This window comes from Symphalangus syndactylus, chromosome 13 (assembly GCF_028878055.3).
Source record: "Symphalangus syndactylus isolate Jambi chromosome 13, NHGRI_mSymSyn1-v2.1_pri, whole genome shotgun sequence".
NCBI lineage: Eukaryota > Metazoa > Chordata > Mammalia > Primates > Hylobatidae > Symphalangus > Symphalangus syndactylus.
This window is the reverse complement of record NC_072435.2, coordinates 9,190,375-9,204,484: the sequence shown is the minus strand read 5'-3', so window position 1 is coordinate 9,204,484 and position 14,110 is coordinate 9,190,375.

Below are 14,110 nucleotides of genomic sequence, written 5' to 3'. Positions count from 1 at the left end.
CAGAGGCATTGTGTGAAACTTATTTCTGATATGTTCATTAAGCTAACAGAGTTAAACCATACTTTTGATTGCGCATTTCTGAACACTCTTTCTGTAGAAAATGCAAGTGGACATTCCTAGCGCTAAGAGGGTAATAGTGGAAAAAGGAATATATTCAAATATAAACTACACAGTAGCATTCTGTGAAAATTCTTTCTGTTCTGTGCATTCAACTAACAGAGTTGAACCTTACTTTTGATTGAGCCGTTCTGAAACACTCTTTCTGTAGAAACTGCAATTGGACATGCTAAGCGCTAAGAGGCCTACATTGGGAAAAAGAATATCTTCAAATGAAAACTACACAGATGCATTCTGTGAAACTTATTTCTGATCTGTAAATTCAGTTAACAGAGATAAAACATATTTTTGATTGAGCAGTTATGAAACACTCTTTTTGTAGAAAATGCAAGTGGAGATTCGGAGCGCTAAGAGGCTAATAGTGGAAAAAGGAATGTCTTCAAATATAAACTACACAGAATCATTCGGTGAAACTTTTTTCTGATCTGTGCATTCAGCTAACAGAGTTAAACCATACTTTTGATTGAGCAGATCTGAACACTCTTTCTGTAGAAAATGCAACTGGACATTTGGAGCGCTAAGAGCGTAATAGTGGAAAAAGGAATATATTCAAATATAAACTACACAGAAGCATTCTGTGAAACTTCTTTCTGATCTGAGCATTCAGCTAACAGAGTTAAACCATACTTTTGATTGAGCAGTTTTGAAACACTCTGTCTGTAGAAAATGCAACTGGACATTCGTAGCGCTAAGTGGGTAATAGTGGAAAAAAGAATATGTTCAAATATAAACTACACAGAAGCATTGTATGAAACTTCTTTCTGTTCTGTGCATTCAACTAACAGAGTTGAACCTTACTTTTGATTGAGCCGTTCTGAAACACTCTTTCTGTAGAAACTGCAATTGGACATTCTGCGCGCTAAGAGGACTATATTGGGAAAAAGAATGTCTACAAATAAAAACTACACAGAAGAATTGTGTGAAACTTCTTTCTGTTCTGTTTGTTCAATTAAAAGAGTTGAACCTTAGTTTTGATTGAGCCGTTCTGAAACACTCTTTCTGTAGAAAATGCAAGTGGAGATTCGGAGCGCTAAGAGGGTAATAGTGGAAAAAGGAATGTCTCCAAATATAAACTACACAGAATCATTCTGTGAAACTTCTTTCTGATCTGTGCATTTAGCTAACAGAGTTAAACCATACTTTTGATTGAGCAGATCTGAACACTCTTTCTGTAGAAAATGCAACTGGACATTTGGAGCGCTAAGAGAGTAGTAGTGGAAAAAGGAATATATTCAAATATAAACTACACAGAAGCATTCTGTGAAACTTCTTTCTGATCTGAGCATTCAGCTAACAGAGTTAAACCATACTTTTGATTGAGCAGTTTTGAAACACTCTGTCTGTAGAAAATGCAACTGGACATTCGTAGCGCTAAGTGGGTAATAGTGGAAAAAAGAATATGTTCAAATATAAACTACACAGAAGCATTGTATGAAACTTCTTTCTGTTCTGTGCATTCAACTAACAGAGTTGAACCTTACTTTTGATTGAGCCTTTCTGAAACACTCTTTCTGTAGAAACTGCAATTGGACATTCTGAGCGCTAAGAGGCCTATATTGGGAAAAATAATATCTTCAAATAAAAACTACACAGAAGCATTGTGTGAAACTTATTTCTGATATGTTCATTAAGCTAACAGAGTTAAACCATACTTTTGATTGCGCAGTTCTGAACACTCTTTCTGTAGAAAATGCAAGTGGACATTCGGAGCGCTAAGAGGGTAATAGTGGAAAAAGGAATATATTCAAATATAAACTATACAGTAGCATTCTGTGAAAATTCTTTCTGTTCTGTGCATTCAACTCACAGAGTTGAACCTTTCTTTTGATTGAGCCGTTCTGAAACACTCTTTCTGTAGAAACTGCAATTGGACATGCTAAGCGCTAAGAGGCCTACATTGGGAAAAAAATATCTTCAAATAAAAACTACACAGATGCATTCTGTGAAACTTATTTCTGATCTGTAAATTCAGTTAACAGAGATAAAACATATTTTTGATTGAGCAGTTATGAAACACTCTTTTTGTAGAAAATGCAAGTGGAGATTCGGAGCGCTAAGAGGCTAATAGTGGAAAAAGGACTGTCTTCAAATATAAACTACACAGAATCATTCGGTGAAACTTTTTTCTGATCTGTGCATTCAGCTAACAGAGTTAAACCATACTTTTGATTGAGCAGATCTGAACACTCTTTCTGTAGAAAATGCAACTGGACATTTGGAGCGCTAAGAGCGTAATAGTGGAAAAAGTAATATATTCAAATATAAACTACACAGAAGCATTCTGTGAAACTTCTTTCTGATCTGAGCATTCAGCTAACAGAGTTAAACCATACTTTTGATTGAGCAGTTTTGAAACACTCTGTCTGTAGAAAATGCAACTGGACATTCGTAGCGCTAAGTGGGTAATAGTGGAAAAAAGAATATGTTCAAATATAAACTACACAGAAGCATTGTATGAAACTTCTTTCTGTTCTGTGCATTCAACTAACAGAGTTGAACCTTACTTTTGATTGAGCCGTTCTGAAACACTCTTTCTGTAGAAACTGCAATTGGACATTCTGCGCGCTAAGAGGACTATATTGGGAAAAAGAATGTCTACAAATAAAAACTACACAGAAGAATTGTGTGAAACTTCTTTCTGTTCTGTTTGTTCAATTAAAAGAGTTGAACCTTAGTTTTGATTGAGCCGTTCTGAAACACTCTTTCTGTAGAAAATGCAAGTGGAGATTCGGAGCGCTAAGAGGGTAATAGTGGAAAAAGGAATGTCTCCAAATATAAACTACACAGAATCATTCTGTGAAACTTCTTTCTGATCTGTGCATTCAGCTAACAGAGTTAAACCATACTTTTGATTGAGCAGATCTGAACACTCTTTCTGTAGAAAATGCAACTGGACATTTGGAGCGCTAAGAGAGTAGTAGTGGAAAAAGGAATATATTCAAATATAAACTACACAGAAGCATTCTGTGAAACTTCTTTCTGATCTGAGCATTCAGCTAACAGAGTTAAACCATACTTTTGATTGAGCAGTTTTGAAACACTCTGTCTGTAGAAAATGCAACTGGACATTCGTAGCGCTAAGTGGGTAATAGTGGAAAAAAGAATATGTTCAAATATAAACTACACAGAAGCATTGTATGAAACTTCTTTCTGTTCTGTGCATTCAACTAACAGAGTTGAACCTTACTTTTGATTGAGCCTTTCTGAAACACTCTTTCTGTAGAAACTGCAATTGGACATTCTGAGCGCTAAGAGGCCTATATTGGGAAAAATAATATCTTCAAATAAAAACTACACAGAAGCATTGTGTGAAACTTATTTCTGATATGTTCATTAAGCTAACAGAGTTAAACCATACTTTTGATTGCGCAGTTCTGAACACTCTTTCTGTAGAAAATGCAAGTGGACATTCGGAGCGCTAAGAGGGTAATAGTGGAAAAAGGAATATATTCAAATATAAACTATACAGTAGCATTCTGTGAAAATTCTTTCTGTTCTGTGCATTCAACTCACAGAGTTGAACCTTTCTTTTGATTGAGCCGTTCTGAAACACTCTTTCTGTAGAAACTGCAATTGGACATGCTAAGCGCTAAGAGGCCTACATTGGGAAAAAAATATCTTCAAATAAAAACTACACAGATGCATTCTGTGAAACTTATTTCTGATCTGTAAATTCAGTTAACAGAGATAAATCATATTTTTGATTGAGCAGTTATGAAACACTCTTTTTGTAGAAAATGCAAGTGGAGATTCGGAGCGCTAAGAGGGTAATAGTGGAAAAAGGAATGTCTTCATATATAAACTACACAGAATCATTCGGTGAAACTTCTTTCTGATCTGTGCATTCAGCTAACAGAGTTAAACCATACTTTTGATTGAGCAGATCTGAACACTCTTTCTGTAGAAAATGCAACTGGACATTTGGAGCGCTAAGAGCGTAATAGTGGAAAAAGGAATATATTCAAATATAAACTACACAGAAGCATTCTGTGAAACTTCTTTCTGATCTGAGCATTCAGCTAACAGAGTTAAACCATACTTTTGATTGAGCAGTTTTGAAACACTCTGTCTGTAGAAAATGCAACTGGACATTCGTAGCGCTAAGTGGGTAATAGTGAAAAAAAGAATATGTTCAAATATAAACTACACAGAAGCATTGTATGAAACTTCTTTCTGTTCTGTGCATTCAACTAACAGAGTTGAACCTTACTTTTGATTGAGCCGTTCTGAAACACTCTTTCTGTAGAAACTGCAATTGGACATTCTGAGCGCTAAGAGGCCTATATTGGGAAAAAGAATGTCTACAAATAAAAACTACACAGAAGAATTGTGTGAAACTTCTTTCTGTTCTGTTTGTTCAACTAAAAGAGTTGAACCTTAGTTTTGATTGAGCCGTTCTGAAACACTCTTTCTGTAGAAAATGCAAGTGGAGATTCGGAGCGCTATGAGGGTAATAGTGGAAAAAGGAATGTCTCCAAATATAAACTACACAGAATCATTCTGTGAAACTTCTTTCTGATCTGTGCATTCAGCTAACAGATTTAAACCATACTTTTGATTGAGCAGATCTGAACACTCTTTCTGTAGAAAATGCAACTGGACATTTGGAGCGCTAAGAGAGTAGTAGTGGAAAAAGGAATATATTCAAATATAAACTACACAGAAGCATTCTGTGAAACTTCTTTCTGATCTGAGCATTCAGCTAACAGAGTTAAACCATACTTTTGATTGAGCAGTTTTGAAACACTCTGTCTGTAGAAAATGCAACTGGACATTCGTAGCGCTAAGTGGGTAATAGTGGAAAAAAGAATATGTTCAAATATAAACTACACAGAAGCATTGTATGAAACTTCTGTCTGTTCTGTGCATTCAACTAACAGAGTTGAACCTTACTTTTGATTGAGCCTTTCTGAAACACTCTTTCTGTAGAAACTGCAATTGGACATTCTGAGCGCTAAGAGGCCTATATTGGGAAAAATAATATCTTCAAATAAAAACTACACAGAAGCATTGTGTGAAACTTATTTCTGATATGTTCATTAAGCTAACAGAGTTAAACCATACTTTTGATTGCGCAGTTCTGAACACTCTTTCTGTAGAAAATGCAAGTGGACATTCGGAGCGCTAAGAGGGTAATAGTGGAAAAAGGAATATATTCAAATATAAACTATACAGTAGCATTCTGTGAAAATTCTTTCTGTTCTGTGCATTCAACTAACAGAGTTGAACCTTTCTTTTGATTGAGCCGTTCTGAAACACTCTTTCTGTAGAAACTGCAATTGGACATGCTAAGCGCTAAGAGGCCTACATTGGGAAAAAAATATCTTCAAATAAAAACTACACAGATGCATTCTGTGAAACTTATTTCTGATCTGTAAATTCAGTTAACAGAGATAAATCATATTTTTGATTGAGCAGTTATGAAACACTCTTTTTGTAGAAAATGCAAGTGGAGATTCGGAGCGCTAAGAGGGTAATAGTGGAAAAAGGAATGTCTTCATATATAAACTACACAGAATCATTCGGTGAAACATCTTTCTGATCTGTGCATTCAGCTAACAGAGTTAAACCATACTTTTGATTGAGCAGATCTGAACACTCTTTCTGTAGAAAATGCAACTGGACATTTGGAGCGCTAAGAGCGTAATAGTGGAAAAAGGAATATATTCAAATATAAACTACACAGAAGCATTCTGTGAAACTTCTTTCTGATCTGAGCATTCAGCTAACAGAGTTAAACCATACTTTTGATTGAGCAGTTTTGAAACACTCTGTCTGTAGAAAATGCAACTGGACATTCGTAGCGCTAAGTGGGTAATAGTGAAAAAAAGAATATGTTCAAATATAAACTACACAGAAGCATTGTATGAAACTTCTTTCTGTTCTGTGCATTCAACTAACAGAGTTGAACCTTACTTTTGATTGAGCCGTTCTGAAACACTCTTTCTGTAGAAACTGCAATTGGACATTCTGAGCGCTAAGAGGCCTATATTGGGAAAAAGAATGTCTACAAATAAAAACTACACAGAAGAATTGTGTGAAACTTCTTTCTGTTCTGTTTGTTCAACTAAAAGAGTTGAACCTTAGTTTTGATTGAGCCGTTCTGAAACACTCTTTCTGTAGAAAATGGAAGTGGAGATTCGGAGCGCTATGAGGGTAATAGTGGAAAAAGGAATGTCTCCAAATATAAACTACACAGAATCATTCTGTGAAACTTCTTTCTGATCTGTGCATTCAGCTAACAGATTTAAACCATACTTTTGATTGAGCAGATCTGAACACTCTTTCTGTAGAAAATGCAACTGGACATTTGGAGCGCTAAGAGAGTAGTAGTGGAAAAAGGAATATATTCAAATATAAACTACACAGAAGCATTCTGTGAAACTTCTTTCTGATCTGAGCATTCAGCTAACAGAGTTAAACCATACTTTTGATTGAGCAGTTTTGAAACACTCTGTAGAAAATGCAACTGGACATTCGTAGCGCTAAGTGGGTAATAGTGGAAAAAAGAATATGTTCAAATATAAACTACACAGAAGCATTGTATGAAACTTCTGTCTGTTCTGTGCATTCAACTAACAGAGTTGAACCTTACTTTTGATTGAGCCTTTCTGAAACACTCTTTCTGTAGAAACTGCAATTGGACATTCTGAGCGCTAAGAGGCCTATATTGGGAAAAATATTATCTTCAAATAAAAACTACACAGAAGCATTGTGTGAAACTTATTTCTGATATGTTCATTAAGCTAACAGAGTTAAACCATACTTTTGATTGCGCAGTTCTGAACACTCTTTCTGTAGAAAATGCAAGTGGACATTCGGAGCGCTAAGAGGGTAATAGTGGAAAAAGGAATATATTCAAATATAAACTACACAGTAGCATTCTGTGAAAATTCTTTCTGTTCTGTGCATTCAACTAACAGAGTTGAACCTTTCTTTTGATTGAGCCGTTCTGAAACACTCTTTCTGTAGAAACTGCAATTGGACATGCTAAGCGCTAAGAGGCCTACATTGGGAAAAAAATATCTTCAAATAAAAACTACACAGATGCATTCTGTGAAACTTATTTCTGATCTGTAAATTCAGTTAACAGAGATAAAACATATTTTTGATTGAGCAGTTATGAAACACTCTTTTTGTAGAAAATGCAAGTGGAGATTCGGAGCGCTAAGGGGGTAATAGTGGAAAAAGGAATGTCTTCAAATATAAACTACACAGAATCATTCGGTGAAACTTCTTTCTGATCTGTGCATTCAGCTAACAGAGTTAAACCATACTTTTGATTGAGCAGATCTGAACACTCTTTCTGTAGAAAATGCAACTGGACATTTGGAGCGCTAAGAGCGTAGTAGTGGAAAAAGGAATATATTCAAATATAAACTACACAGAAGCATTCTGTGAAACTTCTTTCTGATCTGAGCATTCAGCTAACAGAGTTAAACCATACTTTTGATTGAGCAGTTTTGAAACACTCTGTCTGTAGAAAATGCAACTGGACATTCGTAGCACTAAGTGGGTAATAGTGGAAAAAAGAATATGTTCAAATATAAACTACACAGAAGCATTGTATGAAACTTCTTTCTGTTCTGTGCATTCAAGTAACAGAGTTGAACCTTACTTTTGATTGAGCCGTTCTGAAACACTCTTTCTGAAGAAACTGCAATTGGACATTCTGAGCGCTAAGAGGCCTATATTGGGAAAAAGAATGTCTACAAATAAAAACTACACAGAAGAATTGTGTGAAACTTCTTTCTGTTCTGTTTGTTCAACTAAAAGAGTTGAACCTTAGTTTTGATTGAGCCGTTCTGAAACACTCTTTCTGTAGAAAATGCAAGTGGAGATTCGGAGCGCTAAGAGGGTAATAGTGGAAAAAGGAATGTCTCCAAATATAAACTACACAGAATCATTCTGTGAAACTTCTTTCTGATCTGTGCATTCAGCTAACAGAGTTAAACCATACTTTTGATTGAGCAGATCTGAACACTCTTTCTGTAGAAAATGCAACTGGACATTTGGAGCGCTAAGAGAGTAGTAGTGGAAAAAGGAATATATTCAAATATAAACTACACAGAAGCATTCTGTGAAACTTCTTTCTGATCTGAGCATTCAGCTAACAGAGTTAAACCATACTTTTGATTGAGCAGTTTTGAAACACTCTGTCTGTAGAAAATGCAACTGGACATTCGTAGCGCTAAGTGGGTAATAGTGGAAAAAAGAATATGTTCAAATATAAACTACACAGAAGCATTGTATGAAACTTCTTTCTGTTCTGTGCATTCAACTAACAGAGTTGAACCTTACTTTTGATTGAGCCTTTCTGAAACACTCTTTCTGTAGAAACTGCAATTGGACATTCTGAGCGCTAAGAGGCCTCTATTGGGAAAAATAATATCTTCAAATAAAAACTACACTGAAGCATTGTGTGAAACTTATTTCTGATATGTTCATTAAGATAACAGAGTTAAACCATACTTTTGATTGCGCAGTTCTGAACACTCTTTCTGTAGAAAATGCAAGTGGACATTCGGAGCGCTAAGACGGTAATAGTGGAAAAAGGAATATATTCAAATATAAACTACACAGTAGCATTCTGTGAAAATTCTTTCTGTTCTGTGCATTCAACTAACAGAGTTGAACCTTTCTTCTGATTGAGCCGTTCTGAAACACTCTTTCTGTAGAAACTGCAATTGGACATGCTAAGCGCTAAGAGGCCTACATTGGGAAAAAGAATATCTTCAAATAAAAACTACACAGATGCATTCTGTGAAACTTATTTCTGATCTGTAAATTCAGTTAACAGAGATAAAACATATTTTTGATTGAGCAGTTATGAAACACTCTTTTTGTAGAAAATGCAAGTGGAGATTCGGAGCGCTAAGAGGGTAATAGTGCAAAAAGGAATGTCTTCAAATATAAACTACACAGAATCATTCGGTGAAACTTTTTTCTGATCTGTGCATTCAGCTAACAGAGTTAAACCATACTTTTGATTGAGCAGATCTGAACACTCTTTCTGTAGAATATGCAACTGGACATTTGGAGCACTAAGAGCGTAATAGTGGAAAAAGGAATATATTCAAATATAAACTACACAGAAGCATTCTGTGAAACTTCTTTCTGATCTGAGCATTCAGCTAACAGAGTTAAACCATACTTTTGATTGAGCAGTTTTGAAACAGTCTGTCTGTAGAAAATGCAACTGGACATTCGTAGCGCTAAGTGGGTAATAGTGGAAAAAAGAATATGTTCAAATATAAACTGCACAGAAGCATTGTATGAAACTTCATTCTGTTCTGTGCATTCAACTAACAGAGTTGAACCTTACTTTTGATTGAGCCGTTCTGAAACACTCTTTCTGTAGAAACTGCAATTGGACATTCTGAGCGCTAAGAGGCCTATATTGGGAAAAAGAATGTCTACAAATAAAAACTACACAGAAGAATTGTGTGAAACTTCTTTCTGTTCTGTTTGTTCAATTAAAAGAGTTGAACCTTAGTTTTGATTGAGCCGTTCTGAAACACTCTTTCTGTAGAAAATGCAAGTGGAGATTCGGAGCGCTATGAGGGTAATAGTGGAAAAAGGAATGTCTCCAAATATAAACTACACAGAATCATTCTGTGAAACTTCTTTCTGATCTGTGCATTCAGCTAACAGAGTTAAACCATACTTTTGATTGAGCAGATCTGAACACTCTTTCTGTAGAAAATGCAACTGGACATTTGGAGCGCTAAGAGAGTAGTAGTGGAAAAAGGAATATATTCAAATATAAACTACACAGAAGCATTCTGTGAAACTTCTTTCTGATCTGAGCATTCAGCTAACAGAGTTAAACCATACTTTTGATTGAGCAGTTTTGAAACACTCTGTCTGTAGAAAATGCAACTGGACATTCGTAGCGCTAAGTGGGTAATAGTGGAAAAAAGAATATGTTCAAATATAAACTACACAGAAGCATTGTATGAAACTTCTTTCTGTTCTGTGCATTCAACTAACAGAGTTGAACCTTACTTTTGATTGAGCCTTTCTGAAACACTCTTTCTGTAGAAACTGCAATTGGACATTCTGAGCGCTAAGAGACCTATATTGGGAAAAATAATATCTTCAAATAAAAACTACACAGAAGCATTGTGTGAAACTTATTTCTGATATGTTCATTAAGCTAACAGAGTTAAACCATACTTTTGATTGCGCAGTTCTGAACACTCTTTCTGTAGAAAATGCAAGTGGACATTCGGAGCGCTAAGAGGGTAATAGTGGAAAAAGGAATATATTCAAATATAAACTACACAGTAGCATTCTGTGAAAACTCTTTCTGTTCTGTGCATTCAACTAACAGAGTTGAACCTTTCTTTTGATTGAGCCATTCTGAAACACTCTTTCTGTAGAAACTGCAATTGGACATGCTAAGCGCTAAGAGGACTACATTGGGAAAAAAATATCTTCAAATAAAAACTACACAGATGCATTCTGTGAAACTTATTTCTGATCTGTACATTCAGTTAACAGAGATAAAACATATTTTTGATTGAGCAGTTATGAAACACTCTTTTTGTAGAAAATGCAAGTGGAGATTCGGAGCGCTAAGAGGGTAATAGTGGAAAAAGGAATGTCTTCATATATAAACTACACAGAATCATTCGGTGAAACATCTTTCTGATCTGTGCATTCAGCTAACAGAGTTAAACCATACTTTTGATTGAGCAGATCTGAACACTCTTTCTGTAGAAAATGCAACTGGACATTTGGAGCGCTAAGAGCGTAATAGTGGAAAAAGGAATATATTCAAATATAAACTACACAGAAGCATTCTGTGAAACTTCTTTCTGATCTGAGCATTCAGCTAACAGAGTTAAACCATACTTTTGATTGAGCAGTTTTGAAACACTCTGTCTGTAGAAAATGCAACTGGACATTCGTAGCGCTAAGTGGGTAATAGTGAAAAAAAGAATATGTTCAAATATAAACTACACAGAAGCATTGTATGAAACTTCTTTCTGTTCTGTGCATTCAACTAACAGAGTTGAACCTTACTTTTGATTGAGCCGTTCTGAAACACTCTTTCTGTAGAAACTGCAATTGGACATTCTGAGCGCTAAGAGGCCTATATTGGGAAAAAGAATGTCTACAAATAAAAACTACACAGAAGAATTGTGTGAAACTTCTTTCTGTTCTGTTTGTTCAACTAAAAGAGTTGAACCTTAGTTTTGATTGAGCCGTTCTGAAACACTCTTTCTGTAGAAAATGGAAGTGGAGATTCGGAGCGCTATGAGGGTAATAGTGGAAAAAGGAATGTCTCCAAATATAAACTACACAGAATCATTCTGTGAAACTTCTTTCTGATCTGTGCATTCAGCTAACAGATTTAAACCATACTTTTGATTGAGCAGATCTGAACACTCTTTCTGTAGAAAATGCAACTGGACATTTGGAGCGCTAAGAGAGTAGTAGTGGAAAAAGGAATATATTCAAATATAAACTACACAGAAGCATTCTGTGAAACTTCTTTCTGATCTGAGCATTCAGCTAACAGAGTTAAACCATACTTTTGATTGAGCAGTTTTGAAACACTCTGTAGAAAATGCAACTGGACATTCGTAGCGCTAAGTGGGTAATAGTGGAAAAAAGAATATGTTCAAATATAAACTACACAGAAGCATTGTATGAAACTTCTGTCTGTTCTGTGCATTCAACTAACAGAGTTGAACCTTACTTTTGATTGAGCCTTTCTGAAACACTCTTTCTGTAGAAACTGCAATTGGACATTCTGAGCGCTAAGAGGCCTATATTGGGAAAAATATTATCTTCAAATAAAAACTACACAGAAGCATTGTGTGAAACTTATTTCTGATATGTTCATTAAGCTAACAGAGTTAAACCATACTTTTGATTGCGCAGTTCTGAACACTCTTTCTGTAGAAAATGCAAGTGGACATTCGGAGCGCTAAGAGGGTAATAGTGGAAAAAGGAATATATTCAAATATAAACTACACAGTAGCATTCTGTGAAAATTCTTTCTGTTCTGTGCATTCAACTAACAGAGTTGAACCTTTCTTTTGATTGAGCCGTTCTGAAACACTCTTTCTGTAGAAACTGCAATTGGACATGCTAAGCGCTAAGAGGCCTACATTGGGAAAAAAATATCTTCAAATAAAAACTACACAGATGCATTCTGTGAAACTTATTTCTGATCTGTAAATTCAGTTAACAGAGATAAAACATATTTTTGATTGAGCAGTTATGAAACACTCTTTTTGTAGAAAATGCAAGTGGAGATTCGGAGCGCTAAGGGGGTAATAGTGGAAAAAGGAATGTCTTCAAATATAAACTACACAGAATCATTCGGTGAAACTTCTTTCTGATCTGTGCATTCAGCTAACAGAGTTAAACCATACTTTTGATTGAGCAGATCTGAACACTCTTTCTGTAGAAAATGCAACTGGACATTTGGAGCGCTAAGAGCGTAGTAGTGGAAAAAGGAATATATTCAAATATAAACTACACAGAAGCATTCTGTGAAACTTCTTTCTGATCTGAGCATTCAGCTAACAGAGTTAAACCATACTTTTGATTGAGCAGTTTTGAAACACTCTGTCTGTAGAAAATGCAACTGGACATTCGTAGCACTAAGTGGGTAATAGTGGAAAAAAGAATATGTTCAAATATAAACTACACAGAAGCATTGTATGAAACTTCTTTCTGTTCTGTGCATTCAAGTAACAGAGTTGAACCTTACTTTTGATTGAGCCGTTCTGAAACACTCTTTCTGAAGAAACTGCAATTGGACATTCTGAGCGCTAAGAGGCCTATATTGGGAAAAAGAATGTCTACAAATAAAAACTACACAGAAGAATTGTGTGAAACTTCTTTCTGTTCTGTTTGTTCAACTAAAAGAGTTGAACCTTAGTTTTGATTGAGCCGTTCTGAAACACTCTTTCTGTAGAAAATGCAAGTGGAGATTCGGAGCGCTAAGAGGGTAATAGTGGAAAAAGGAATGTCTCCAAATATAAACTACACAGAATCATTCTGTGAAACTTCTTTCTGATCTGTGCATTCAGCTAACAGAGTTAAACCATACTTTTGATTGAGCAGATCTGAACACTCTTTCTGTAGAAAATGCAACTGGACATTTGGAGCGCTAAGAGAGTAGTAGTGGAAAAAGGAATATATTCAAATATAAACTACACAGAAGCATTCTGTGAAACTTCTTTCTGATCTGAGCATTCAGCTAACAGAGTTAAACCATACTTTTGATTGAGCAGTTTTGAAACACTCTGTCTGTAGAAAATGCAACTGGACATTCGTAGCGCTAAGTGGGTAATAGTGGAAAAAAGAATATGTTCAAATATAAACTACACAGAAGCATTGTATGAAACTTCTTTCTGTTCTGTGCATTCAACTAACAGAGTTGAACCTTACTTTTGATTGAGCCTTTCTGAAACACTCTTTCTGTAGAAACTGCAATTGGACATTCTGAGCGCTAAGAGGCCTCTATTGGGAAAAATAATATCTTCAAATAAAAACTACACTGAAGCATTGTGTGAAACTTATTTCTGATATGTTCATTAAGATAACAGAGTTAAACCATACTTTTGATTGCGCAGTTCTGAACACTCTTTCTGTAGAAAATGCAAGTGGACATTCGGAGCGCTAAGACGGTAATAGTGGAAAAAGGAATATATTCAAATATAAACTACACAGTAGCATTCTGTGAAAATTCTTTCTGTTCTGTGCATTCAACTAACAGAGTTGAACCTTTCTTCTGATTGAGCCGTTCTGAAACACTCTTTCTGTAGAAACTGCAATTGGACATGCTAAGCGCTAAGAGGCCTACATTGGGAAAAAGAATATCTTCAAATAAAAACTACACAGATGCATTCTGTGAAACTTATTTCTGATCTGTAAATTCAGTTAACAGAGATAAAACATATTTTTGATTGAGCAGTTATGAAACACTCTTTTTGTAGAAAATGCAAGTGGAGATTCGGAGCGCTAA